The following is a 13,049-nucleotide window of genomic DNA, read 5'->3' as shown; positions in this document are numbered from 1 at the left end:
CACAAACACAGACCTGCCTGCACATTTGCAAATGCACACAGAGGACAGTGGTTTTTGCTTCTGTAAAGTTATAGTCTGATTAAGAGCCTTCAAAGAAGGTGCATACAAGTGATAAGAGCATGAATCATCACAGACAGGGATACAAACTGCCAGGCGTACTATGTCGTGACAAAACACACAAGCGTTGTCTTTATCACACGCAGGAATAACTTTTGTGTTCGGCTACAGCAAATCTGGCAATAAAAACACAAAAATGGTACTGCGTAGTATCTCAGAATGAGATAAATCCAATATACCTTTGTTTCAACTGAGATTACAGGCTTGTATTTAGTGCACAACACACTGTTACACACAGACATTCACATCTTTTGCAGACAGCGAATGTAAAGCTAACATCCCTGACTGTTTTCTTGGCCAGTGATTACATATCATTATCAAGACTAAAGGGGAGAATATCATTTTGAGACAAATTGGCACACTGGGAATGCTCAAAGAAAGAAGTCTGCAACAGCTATTATCTTCAAAACATGCCCAGACAGCAAAGAACAATTGTGTACTTTTCTGTTCTTCGCCAGCAAAGTAACTTCAAACTTTATTCCATATTAAGTTTGAGAGAGATGGGGAGTTTTGATGCTTCTAATTTTCATGCAGCGGTCGTCAAGAGTTTTGGGGCACAAGATTAAAAATGAAAAAAAAAAAAAAAAATGGAGAAATCAGAATAGAAACAAAAAGGAGAAAGATAACAGGAACAAGAAAGACAAGCAGACGGGTATAGAGGGAAATGATGGACACAACTGGAGCTGAGAGTAGAGAGGAGGATGTACTTGCACATCAAACGGATGATTCTGCTAAGAGTGTGCAATAGGGTTATAATCTGTGCACAACCATCCCAATCATTTATTCAACTCATCTGATAAATAAATAAATGAAAACAAAATCAATCTGCCCCTGTCTTCCTGCATGTGTGAGTGTAAACAAAGTCAGATGCCTTCACTGGAGCAGGTTAAATGCACAGCAGCAGAGCATGGTGGGTAACAGCATGGATGAGTCACTGGCCCACCAGCCACTGACATACATACAGTATATGAAGGTGCACATCAATGAGCTATTCAGATTTGCATTACACTCATATTTCCATGCTGCACACGACTGCTTACAATACAGATGTTTAGACTGGCTTCATATATTGTTCGTGACATTTACAGTCTGATGTGATGTATGCGGGCATGCAGAGGCAGTGAGGAAACTTGAGATGAATAGCAGAGCTGCTGGGAATATTGCCAGATAGATAGAAAAGAAAGTGAGAAACAAGGTAAAAAGTAAGAAGAGGCAGGTGGAGATAGATGAATGCAGAGAAAAGGTGATGAAGGAGGGAATATATTGAGAAAATATCCTGTTGGAGGAATGAGAAATGCATGTAGGAAGAAGAAGAAGAAGAAGAAGAAGAAGAAGAAGAAGAAGAAGAAGAAGAAGAAGAAGAAGAAGAAGAAGAAGAAGAAGAAGAAGAAGAAGAAGAAGAAGAAGAAGAAGAAGAAGAGGCAAGGAGGAGAGGGAAGGAAGGAGCGTTGGATGTTAAGAGTGAAGTAGAGAGTGGGAGGGAGTTCAGGAGGGAGGCAACAAGGATACACTGTAAAGAGAAGGGAGGGGAGAGAGTTAGAGAGAGAGAGAGCATGTTTATGGAGGAATGTGACAGTGTTCAGTGTATGGGAGATGGGACGGACTGATTGCACCGTATGAGGTGGCTAAGAGGGGTGAGGGAGGGTGACCAAGAAAGAGCATGGGCAGCAAAACCAGACGTTTCTTTTACTCCACACCAGTGGTATTAGCCAGTATCCAGCTGGAAGTGGTTAGTCCACTGTGATCCACTCAGCCTTGGGAACCAGAGCAGCGGCAGCAGGGACTTTGACTGTGGGGGCAGGAACACTATAATGGAGGTAAGTCACCCCCAGCCACACTTGAAAGAAGGTTATGGTTGTTGGACTGAATGTGACAGGGGACAAATTATGGTACAGACTCAGTTAGGGCTCACAGCCTTCAACTTTAAGCGTCAGTCTGTGAGGCAACAGCAAATCCTATAAATTCCAGATCTTTTTATGACACTTGCATCAGGTTTAGTAGAAATGTTTGTATAAAGTAAGAAAAAAATACCTGAAGTGGATATTATTTTGTAATATACTGAATCATGCTTGCAGTTTCTTGCAAATTTCTCTGCCTAAAAGCAACTTAAAACTAATTACAAGCTGAATTTTAAGTAAAAGGAGCCCTGCATTTGTCACAGCTTTTTAATTAAATGTGTTATTTGTTTTATTTTGGTTTTTTGTTGTTGTTGTTTTTTTACTGTTTCCAGAAAAGAACTAGGATTTATATTTACTTTCAGCATAGCCATCACCAGACAAACCACTGTTTTTAATCTAGTGAAATAATAGGGAACGGCATTGGGCCTTAAGTGTTACACTACACACAGCAATTTACGGAAATAAATGGCATTGGACACAGAACTGGTTGTTACTGGTAGTTTAAGCGGTACTTAAGTATGTCCATCTTTATATGTCCCACCCTGACTCTCTAAAGTAATTGCCTCATCTTATTATTTTGTATAATCAATGGCAACACAAAGAAGAGATGTTCGAGGAGAATAATTTGCCCTTTCACAGCCTCTCAGTATTAGTACTGTTAAACGGGAGTACATTAATGCAGGTGTTGAGACCTGTGGGGATTGGAAATTATTCCACATTGTGCTGGTGACAAGGTGAATGGGTAAGTATAGGGCACCTGTTCAGACATGTTTGGCATTGCTATGCACTGTAACTCGTTGTGCAAAGGAAAACACATGGGAAAAACACAAGGCAAAGGTGTGGAAAATGAAAGAAGCCAAGAGACACAGGCCCTTTCATAGATTCCACAACACATAATATTATATGAAAATACAATGTATTGAAAATATTTTTACTTCACTGCTAAGATCTTACATCTTCTATATCTATTTTATTGAGCGCAATAATGCAGCGCTGTTTCATATCTTGAGTGTGTGACAAACCAATTGAGCTGTCATGACCTGCTAAAGAAGAGGCTTCTCAAAATAACTGTCCCAGATAACCAAATACAGCATCGTTTCATGAGTGAAGGCTCTCTGTGTCAGTGAAGCGCAGCATCCCACCAGCTTCACGAGTCCACACGCATGGTGATGTTTCATAGTTTCTAACTTTTTAATAATTGTGGATAAATCAGTAGGCCTTAAAAGGAGAATTACATCCAGGCATTAATAAAAAAGTTCAGCATGTGTGCACAGTTTCTTAACCCTAAACAGACCCGAATTATCAACTGATCTAAAATCTTTAATACCTTTGGAACCACTAATTGTATCAATACATGGAAATAACTCAGGTAAAATGCAGCTTCTCAGTTGTTCAGAGCCTCTGTAGTGAACATGAAAATCCTTATTCCTTTGTCTTCTGCATGTTTGACTCATCATAAAAACCTATGTAGTTGTTGGCGACAGTGTTTGTAGCTATTTGTTTTTACTCTCAGTTAATGATATATTGTGCCAAAAAAAAGTCACTTTTTCTTTAGTTTCCTCTGTTCTGATGTAGCAACCTTTGAATTTAGTCCATAATGATAATAATAATCATGATTTATATAATGCTTTTCTATGAACGTATACAGTGGATCCATTATTCATTCACTCACATTCACACTCTTGTGGTGGTAAACTACATATGTGGCCACAGCTGCCCTGGGGCAGACTGACGGAAGCATGGCTGCCAATTTGCACGTGGCTGCCCGACCACCGAATATTCATACGCATTCATACACCAGTGTGAGTAGCAGCACTGGAGGCTAGGAGGGTGAAGTGTCTTGCCCAAGGACACAACAGCACATGACTAGAACAGAACGAGACTCGAACTGCCAACCCTTCGATTATTGGACAACCTGCTCTACCCCCTGTGCCACAGCCGCCCCCTACTTTAAGCTTTTATATACATCTACATATTCAGTAAGTTAAATTCAGGAAAAATGAATTTTGCCTGAAAAATGCAGAGGGTAAAATAATCCATTGTGATAAATAACTCAGGAAAGTTTAGATTTACGGAAAAACTCATTTGGAAGTCATCAAAACATAGTTCTAGGCCTTTTAGGGTTAATATCAGCATTGAGCTTTGTTAGTTTTCATAAGAATCACATGGAGTGAAGATATCTAAGGTCAGAGGGCTTTTAAGTTTGGAGCTGAGCACAGGTATCGCCTGTAACACATACTTGCAGCTGCTTTCACAGTGATACAGACCCCTGAAAGTGAGCTCATCGTGTCTTCTCTTACTCCCACATTACACCATCCACTCACACATACACATGTACACACAGCTCCAGCAGATTAGGAGGATGGGAGGATGGTTATGCTCCAGAATGACAACCTTATCAGAGTCTTCAGCTTGCTGGGTCAATGGGTCTTAGTGCCAGGAGAAGGCCTCATTCTTTTCCACCTACCTATGCATGTCATCCCTCTGTGATACCATATCAAAAAGAACATATAAGACAGAGATTTGTGGACTTTAGAGCCATAGCGGTTTATCTCCAATATGTATTCGGGATGCAGTTTTATGGGCAGACATTTATAATGGCAGCAACAACATTTATTTTGCAAAATGCTCAAAACCAGTAAAAAAAACACAGAGAGAAAGATTAAACTGACACCAGTAGTACAGTATAATGTAGTATCTCTAAATGCTGACAAACATGTCTTCCACACTGTAAGCTCTGATGTTGTATAAATAATAATCTGACATAACTGCAAAGCTTTCTTTAACAACCCATCAAGGGTGAATTTTATATTTTTGGAGGCTGTCATATGATGCGTGAATGACGCAGCCTGTTAAAAACAAGTGGCAGAAATGGAAAAGGTAAATATTCATGGGTAATGGATGTGCAATAATTCAGCAGAGCTAAAAATATATCCACTTGTTACAATACCTTTTCATTTGATGTTTTTAGAGTGGGGTAAAAGCTTTAGAAGTAAATTTTTTATGACCATGGAGCTGGCCAGTGATCTGCTCTGTCTAACAGACGACACACATAGCTCTTCAAAACTGTTTTTGGACAGACTCCAGAATACTGTGCAGTGTGAAATATTTCAGAACAGTGCAAAGACATATTGTAGGGTAATACTGTTGTATGGATGGGTGCCGCTCAATAAAGGAATATAAAAGGAAATTTTAGATATTTAATTTTAGGACTCCTTAAATTCATAAGCATCAATTCTCATCCTTGTCGCAGTGCTAAAGGCTCCCATTTAGAGTCCATTAAAAATACATTTTCCTCTATACTCTGGCTGCCAAGGTTATGCAAATGCCTGTTCTACAGAAATAGTAGTTGGCCAGTCATACAAACCCAGTGAGCAGTGCAGACAGCCTCCTTGTCTATTAAACCCCAAGGAGGTTGATTGTGTTGACCTAATGTCTTAATTTTGATGCGCACAATAGTATACAAAAACCATCTCATTTCACCAGGGGGTCCGTCAGTATAAGCAGACGAAGCCGCACTGCTGCCAACTGAAGACACAAAGACTAAATTAATGATTGACAAATATTGTACTCACATGTATCAGTGAGTATTGAGTTCTTAAGTAATTCTGCACAATTCCCATGAAAAGAGTCACTGACTGTTTGCTGGACAATACAACGCCTATCAATGGAGAGTATTATGATAGCTCCTTAGAATATAAGTCTCTTTCTCTCACTTGCGCTCTGTCCTTCCTCATCTGTGTCTTTCTCTTTCTACACGTGCCTCTCTGTCCGTGCCTGGTATTCCATCTCCTAACTCCAGGGCAGTAATGAGTGTCTGGTATTCAGCAGTGAAGCCCTATTCATGCTCAATCTCCTTTACAATGCACTAAAAGGATTACCCAATTACCTGCTCTTGGTTGTCATTGTGTGTGTGGATGTGGATGCGTGTGTGTGTGTGTGTGTGCGTGTGTGTGTGTGTGTGTGTGTGTGTGTGCTTGGTCAGTGGATAGATGTGTAAGCAGTGAAAGTGAAAGATAGATGGCTGTCTGTGGCTCACACTTCATTCTGAGTTGATGTTCTGCTGGAGGCCACATTACTCAACCTCACTACTCAGTGAATAAGACGCAAGACGAGAAAGTATGTGACTGTGTGGCTGTTTCCTCCACAGGCCACGAGAGATGGCAGGGAGTTTTATTTTCCAGTAATCCAACTTATCAACCTATCATTCTCTGGAAATATACGTCTGTCATGTGAGAGGTGTTTCTTCTTTTCTCACTTTAATTTGAGAGTTTAATTTCCACTGTGTCATGACTTGATTATGGGAAATGCCTGCTTCGTTTTGTATGAGTCATGAGTTACTCTGTGAACCAGAAGTCAGTTCTTGTTATCAAGCAAAGTATGGAATTGTGCATTTTGGAGATTTTAATAGTATAATAAGGACTGATGCAGAGAGAACTGAGGGTGCAGTCTGGGCTTTAATGAGTGGATTTACAAAATATATAAATCTGTAACACACAACCACCTTTAAGTCTGTAGGCAGCACTTTAAAAAGCTACTCTGAATCCTACACAAATTATCTGGATTTTATCCTGATTACTTTGGCAACAGCAACACAGCTACTAACAAAACAAATACTATTAAATATTTGGAATTATTTTAGTAATCATTCAGTTAAGTGGAGCCATATTGGGGTTAATGGTTACATACTGTCCCTTTTACACCACACTTCTGTATGTGAATATTTCACCTTTATTCCGGAATGACGTTTGTCTAAACGAAATGGTGGGATCATTTGGTCTCACCTCTGTCACAGCTCTGTAACACCTCTGGAGGTAGTAACAGAGCCGTGATAAAGGTGGAATCATGATTACCTCCGCCAAGGAGGTTATGTTTTTGCCAGGGTTTGTTTGTTTGTCTGTCCGTTAGTGTGCAATGTAACTCAAAAAGTTATGGACAGATTTTGATGAAATTTTCAGGGTTTGTTGGAAATGGGATACAGAAGAAATGATTAAATTTTGGTGGTGATCGGGGGTGGGGGGGCCCATGGGGGGGCCACTGATCAGCCTTGGTGGAGGTCTGCGCTCTCCGAGTGCTTCTAGTTCTGGAATGCTATGTAAAAGGAACATCTCTCATTCCGCAACCAAGGTGTGACATTTTGATGAAGTATTGCGTGTGCAACCCCTGTGCTGGGGGGATTTAAAAATGAGTGTGGGTCGTGTACAGTAAACAAACATATCAACACGACCAGAAAGATGTCAAACTGGGGAAACACCGAGATCCGCGAGCTGTTGTCACTTCGGGCAGAGGACTCTATCCATGCTGACATTTGTGGAACAGTGAAAGACGTTGGAAAGGTTAGCAACACCACTAAGCTCGGGGTATTTCTGACTCGAAAGTTATATGTCACACTATACACTGCACTGCATCACCGCCCCTTTGATTCTGGAACGCAGGTCCGCTGTGTAAAAGTCCAGCCTGTCTCACCTCTGTTACTCCTTTAGCTTGGCTGTGGAAATCAGTCAGTGGTGGAAAAAAGGTGGGATCACCCTCTCACCTTTTTTCTGGGATCTCTGTGTAAACATGGCTTATGTCATGTTGATATTCCAACCAAGCAACAAGAGAGGAAATTCTTAAACCGAGTGCATCCATAGCTACCAAAACCACCACTGAGTTAGTGCTATGTCACTCAGCACATCTTTATTATGGTGTCATCATGTTTTTTCCTTCAAACAGTTACTGAAAATTACACTTATGTTCATGTTCATCATTCAGCTGATAGTTTACATAATAGTGCTGTCAGCTTAGTTTAGTTTTAGACAGAAAACAGCCACAATAAAACCACAAATCACCTCAGTTATCTGTACAGCTTGTGTTGTCAATAACTGCACTAAAGACCTGTTTGGAATCATCCAAACAAGCTCAGATCAGTTTAGTCTGAATCATGGATTAACAAACAGTGAACTTTCTAGCTTCATAAGCTTCATAATCAAACTCACCAATGTAAGAGAAATGTTGCAAAATCAGCATCAAAACCTTTACTTTGGAACTGTGTCCAGTGTTCAAATCATTGGCAATGCTTTTTTTTTTTTACTCTAGAAGTTTTTTCTCAACAGGTCTCATCTTCAACTCAGCCCTGGTGCCAGTTTTCATTGTCATGGGTGACTCACCACTCCCTCTAGTGGTCATATACATCCACAGTGAGATGCTAGCCCACGGCTATAAACCCATTCAGAAAGCGTCTCAGAGCTCTTTTTTCCTAAACAGTGTAATGGTACTTTTAGGTACTTTTGAATGTTTAAAGTTGATATACCACGTAGGGCGACACAGTAGTGCAGTGGATAGCACTCGTGCCTCACAGCAAGAAGGTCCAGGGTTCAATTCCAGTACCATTCGATGGGGATGGGACCTTTCTGTGTGGACTTTGCATGTTCTCCCCGTGTCTGTGTGGGTTCTATCTGGGTACTCCGGCTTCTTCCCACCATCCAAAGACATGCACCGATTGCTTAATCTAAACTGCCCATAGGTGTGAATGTGAGTGATATGTCTATGTCTCTATATGTCAGCCCTGCAATGAATTGATGACAGGTCCAGGGTGTACCCCGCCTTCTCCCCTAAGTAGCTGGGAAAGGCTCCAGTGACCCCCACGACCCTAGTGAGGATAATGATAATAAATGAATGAATAATGATATACCACATATATCTCCTTTAAAAAGTTTTAGGTTAAAGAAACTTCACAGATCCAGCACTGGCCCTGAAGAGATTTTCTAAAGGTTGAAATAACCCTTGTGTTGTCATTAGGATTAGCTCTGGGTTGCATTCCACACATTTTAAATCAAGCCTCTGCTGTGAGGATAAAGCAGGTTCAGATGATAAATGATGAATGAATGAAGTTGCATTGTGAGAAGTGTTTTGGAGTTTCATTGATTTCACTTCTTCTTTTATCCACCCAGTCTTTCAAATGTATAGTTTAACACCAGTATCTGTATGAATATGACCTTCAGACTTTCCAGTAAATACAATAAAATTCTGAATTCTTTCTTTAGAATTTAGTTTAAGGCGTAGTTTACCAGGTATGTTGCATTACAATATAAACATTTTTTTGTAATATTTGTTTTTTTTTTTTTTTTTTTTAAATGCTTCTGCAGACAGATAGTTTTGTGCAGTTTGGTACCTCGAAAGTGTAGATAAGATTTAGTGTGCACTCAAGTCTGCATTCATAAACAATGAACAATAAGCTGCCCAGGACTGACCTAAAAAAACAGACACATTGAACTAGATGGATTACACATGCATCTGTTAGTAATTTCCATACAGACAGTGAGAATTAAAATGATGCCATCTGCCACAGTGTCAGTGTGGATGTACAGTGAGAACAGACGAGGAGTTTCATGGTCATTGTGATACAGGTATAAATCCTCGGCCTTTATAGTACACTGCTGCCTTCCACTGGCTGTGGTAATGGATTGGCTATGCTCTGGCTCCATAAGTGTGTGTCTGCTTTTGTGGGTGTGTGAGGAGGGAGGGCTATTGTCAGATGGTCTTGTAAGGGGCAGGGTTTTGTGTCAGCTCAAAAGTGACAGCAACACTCTGCATATACACACACCATACACACACTCTTTGTCCAGACACTGAAAAACATAGGCCAATCAAATAACAGATTAGGTGTATGCAAGTACACACACACACACACACACACACACACACACACATACACACACACTTTCACATCTTCATTCAATCTCACCAGGCCTTAAATCTCCCTGCCCACTAGAGATCTATAAGGTCAGAACATTTGCAAAGCCTTTAAATGTTTTCATCACTTGCAGTGATGAAACACTCCAAACACTCTTGAATGGAACTCTATCTCATAAAGGTGAATGTAAAAGTGAAGCAGCGGGATCATTGTTCAGACAAACAGGCTCTGAAGCGGAGCGAGACGAATCAAGGAAACAAAAGATTTCAGTTGAAAGAATGAGTTAGCGAGGTCACTGCTATAGATTATAGTAGATTCAATAAATTATTTTATAAGTAGGTCAAAAGACTCTAAAAACACTTCATGGTAAAAGTGCAAGTTTTTTAGGCAGGATGATGTAATATGATGCAAACTTTAGCACAATCTTGAAAATAATTGTAAGGTCATTCACTGTTTGTTTCTACTCCAGTTCTTTAAAGCAATTTCTTTATTGATTTTTGCAGGATAACGCCAATTAATCAGTAGTCTCCCATCTAGATATATGGTAAAACTGTCTGTTTTCTTCACATCAAGAGAAAGTATATGCTTTTTTGTGACAAAAATGGGGTGGAAGATTTATACTTGTTTTGTCAGTGGCAGAGCTTAGGGGCCACATTTTTTCTGTTGTTGTTGTTTGTTCATTTGGAACACATCACCTTGTATATTTTCCTGTCGTGGTGTGTGATTGTATTTCATCCACAAGGTGTTTTGTCAACAGTGTGTACTCTGCGGGATGCTGAACGCTCTGCTGCCTTAGAGAGACTTGTACTCCAGCAATAAGTCTGTGTGAGAGTGGGCTTTTTTGTGTGAATGTGTAAAAGTGTATGTGAAAGATTGACTGTGTGTGTGTATGTCTGAACAAACAACGTAGAGGCAGACTGGTGGTAAATCACTATAAAACTGAAGCTCTCCAGCCCTCTCATTGTGAGGACTAGTCATTTATTTAACACTCAAATATGGTCCTGGGCTGTTTGGGTAGAATACGTCAACCTGCACAGAAGAGTCCACACAAAGAGCGGCACACTTCAACAGACAAAGAACGAAAAGAGAGAGGGCAAGCGCCTTTTTTTCTCTTTCAGATGAAGTGTTGTTTGTTCAGGGTGGGTGCAGGGCAAGGAGTGGGATGGATGGATGTGGGGAGGGACTGATGGGAGGAGGAAGGGAGGGAGGGAAGGATGAATGGTTATTACACAGTCAGTCGATGCAGAAATGGGGGGTGTCAGTGGGTGATAGTGGGGGGGAGATGGGGATACGAAGGGTGGTGTAAAAGATCTTTTGTGAAAGCTGGGAGTTAATCACTTGAGCGGCACACGCCGGTTCTAAGGGAGCACATGTTGTACACTGGGTCCCCTGAGGGAAGCAGGCGGTCCCAAAACACACACACACACACACACACACACACACATGCACAGCTGAATTTATTTGTCAGTTATAATGCAAAGCTGGATACAGGCTGACTAGAAAAGCAGGAAGACCCACCCCCTTCACAGAACAGTTAGCAGACCCTCCTGACTGAGCTGATAGGGTGAGGTTTGCATTTGCTGCTGGTTCATTCAAGGATATAAACACACACAAGTGCACACATGTCTACCTGTTCAGTTTCCCCTGGACTGGATAGATGACTCTGCAGAGGCCTTGCAAGAGATGGATGCTTAGTTTGACCTGGCAGTAAGTAAAATCTATTGTTTCATTACTTCAGTCTCGTGTCAGTGGTGAATGCTAATATCTGTGAGTGATAGTGAAGGCTCGGTTTCTGATTTAGCTGCAGACATCCAGGCACAACAGAGGCAGAGGCAATCACAGTCATGTCAAAGACTGTCAGACATGTTTTAAATCAATGATAAAGGGGAGCGTTGCTGCTTCATACTCTTGGGTACAAATCTGACATTATATACTATTACTCAGGCATCTTCAGTGCAACATATTTTGATATTCATCCTAACAGGAAATCAAACCTGAAGCTGTCCTGGAAGGGTACCAACACTACTCTACTTACCCACATAGGATAACAGTCAGGCTTTCACTCTACCACTGCTGTCTGCCACTCAAAATTCTCTTCCGCAATGGGTCTCCTCCTTCTGTATTCACACTGCCCGGACTCACATGCTGTCTATCTTTGATGCTCTCATTCCACTTCATCATGAAACATCTATTTGAACATGATGCATCTTACTGAACAAAATTTCCAACCAGATGAAAAGTGACAGGCTTGATCCACTCTGATTCAGCATTTTGCTCTTCAGACATGCAACACCTCAGGAAAATGATGCTGACAATTATGGATTTTTTTCCCCACAAACATCAATGAGAATAACTAATTATCAGTGAGTGAGATAGCTATAATTTCAATATATGATGAGTTTTTTGTCATAGTAACAGTACATATCACTTTTGTTCTGTGATTCAATTCAGACTTTTTAATATAACATCTTCATCACATACTTCGATTTGGGAATCATTTCTGTTTGGAATTACCCCATTGTGTCACATTCACTCTTCTCCATGTTGGTGATTTTGCCTTCATGCTACTTTCCTGCTTGCATACGTGGGGCACAAAGCACTGAAATTGTAAAGTGTGTTAGTTTTGACAAAAAAAAAACAAAACAGAAATGCTGAAGCATAATATGAAACTGTAGACATTTTTCTTCCATCACATAATGAATATTTATAATCATATCACACAGCCCTACAAGTAATTATAATAATTATGGATAAGCACCTAGTAAAATGCAATGTGTACATTTATGTGACTTATAGCAGGCCGTTATCTCGTGCTTTCTTGCTGTGGCTATTATCAAATGCTTAAAGGCTGAGGACCAGGTGGTTAGGGGAACCCACAGGCCTGATCGGCCAGCATGGAGCCCGTTCCAAGTATGTAACTGCAGAGAAGACTTTTCCCCTGTGGGTTAGAGATCATGACTAATAGCATCTGGGGTCTGGTTGACTTTAAAAGGGAGGTAGGGGCAATAAAAAGAGAGCACTGGTGCGACCTTTGTAAGTAGATGTCCTTGTAGAATAAAAGAAAGAATATTAATGAGAGAAATGGACCGTGACTGCTTAATATGTTAAATGTAATATTTTTGTGTCGACACTATTTCATAATCACACATTATAAAACATGGAAACTAAAATGGCAACAGCAATACTGTTTGTTATAAATTCATGAAGATAAATATGACTTTAAATTGCATAGTGTTATTCTGATGGCAGCACCAGCCAAGTGTTGAGTAGGCAGTAAGTAGCCTAATTGCAAGTTTGTTTAAAGGAAGGGCACCCAAAGGGTTATTTGTCAAATTCAACGGCTGAGCCATAAATCTACA

This window comes from Sphaeramia orbicularis, chromosome 9 (assembly GCF_902148855.1).
Source record: "Sphaeramia orbicularis chromosome 9, fSphaOr1.1, whole genome shotgun sequence".
Classification (NCBI taxonomy): Eukaryota; Metazoa; Chordata; class Actinopteri; order Kurtiformes; family Apogonidae; genus Sphaeramia; species Sphaeramia orbicularis.
Note: the sequence above shows the minus strand (reverse complement) of the source record.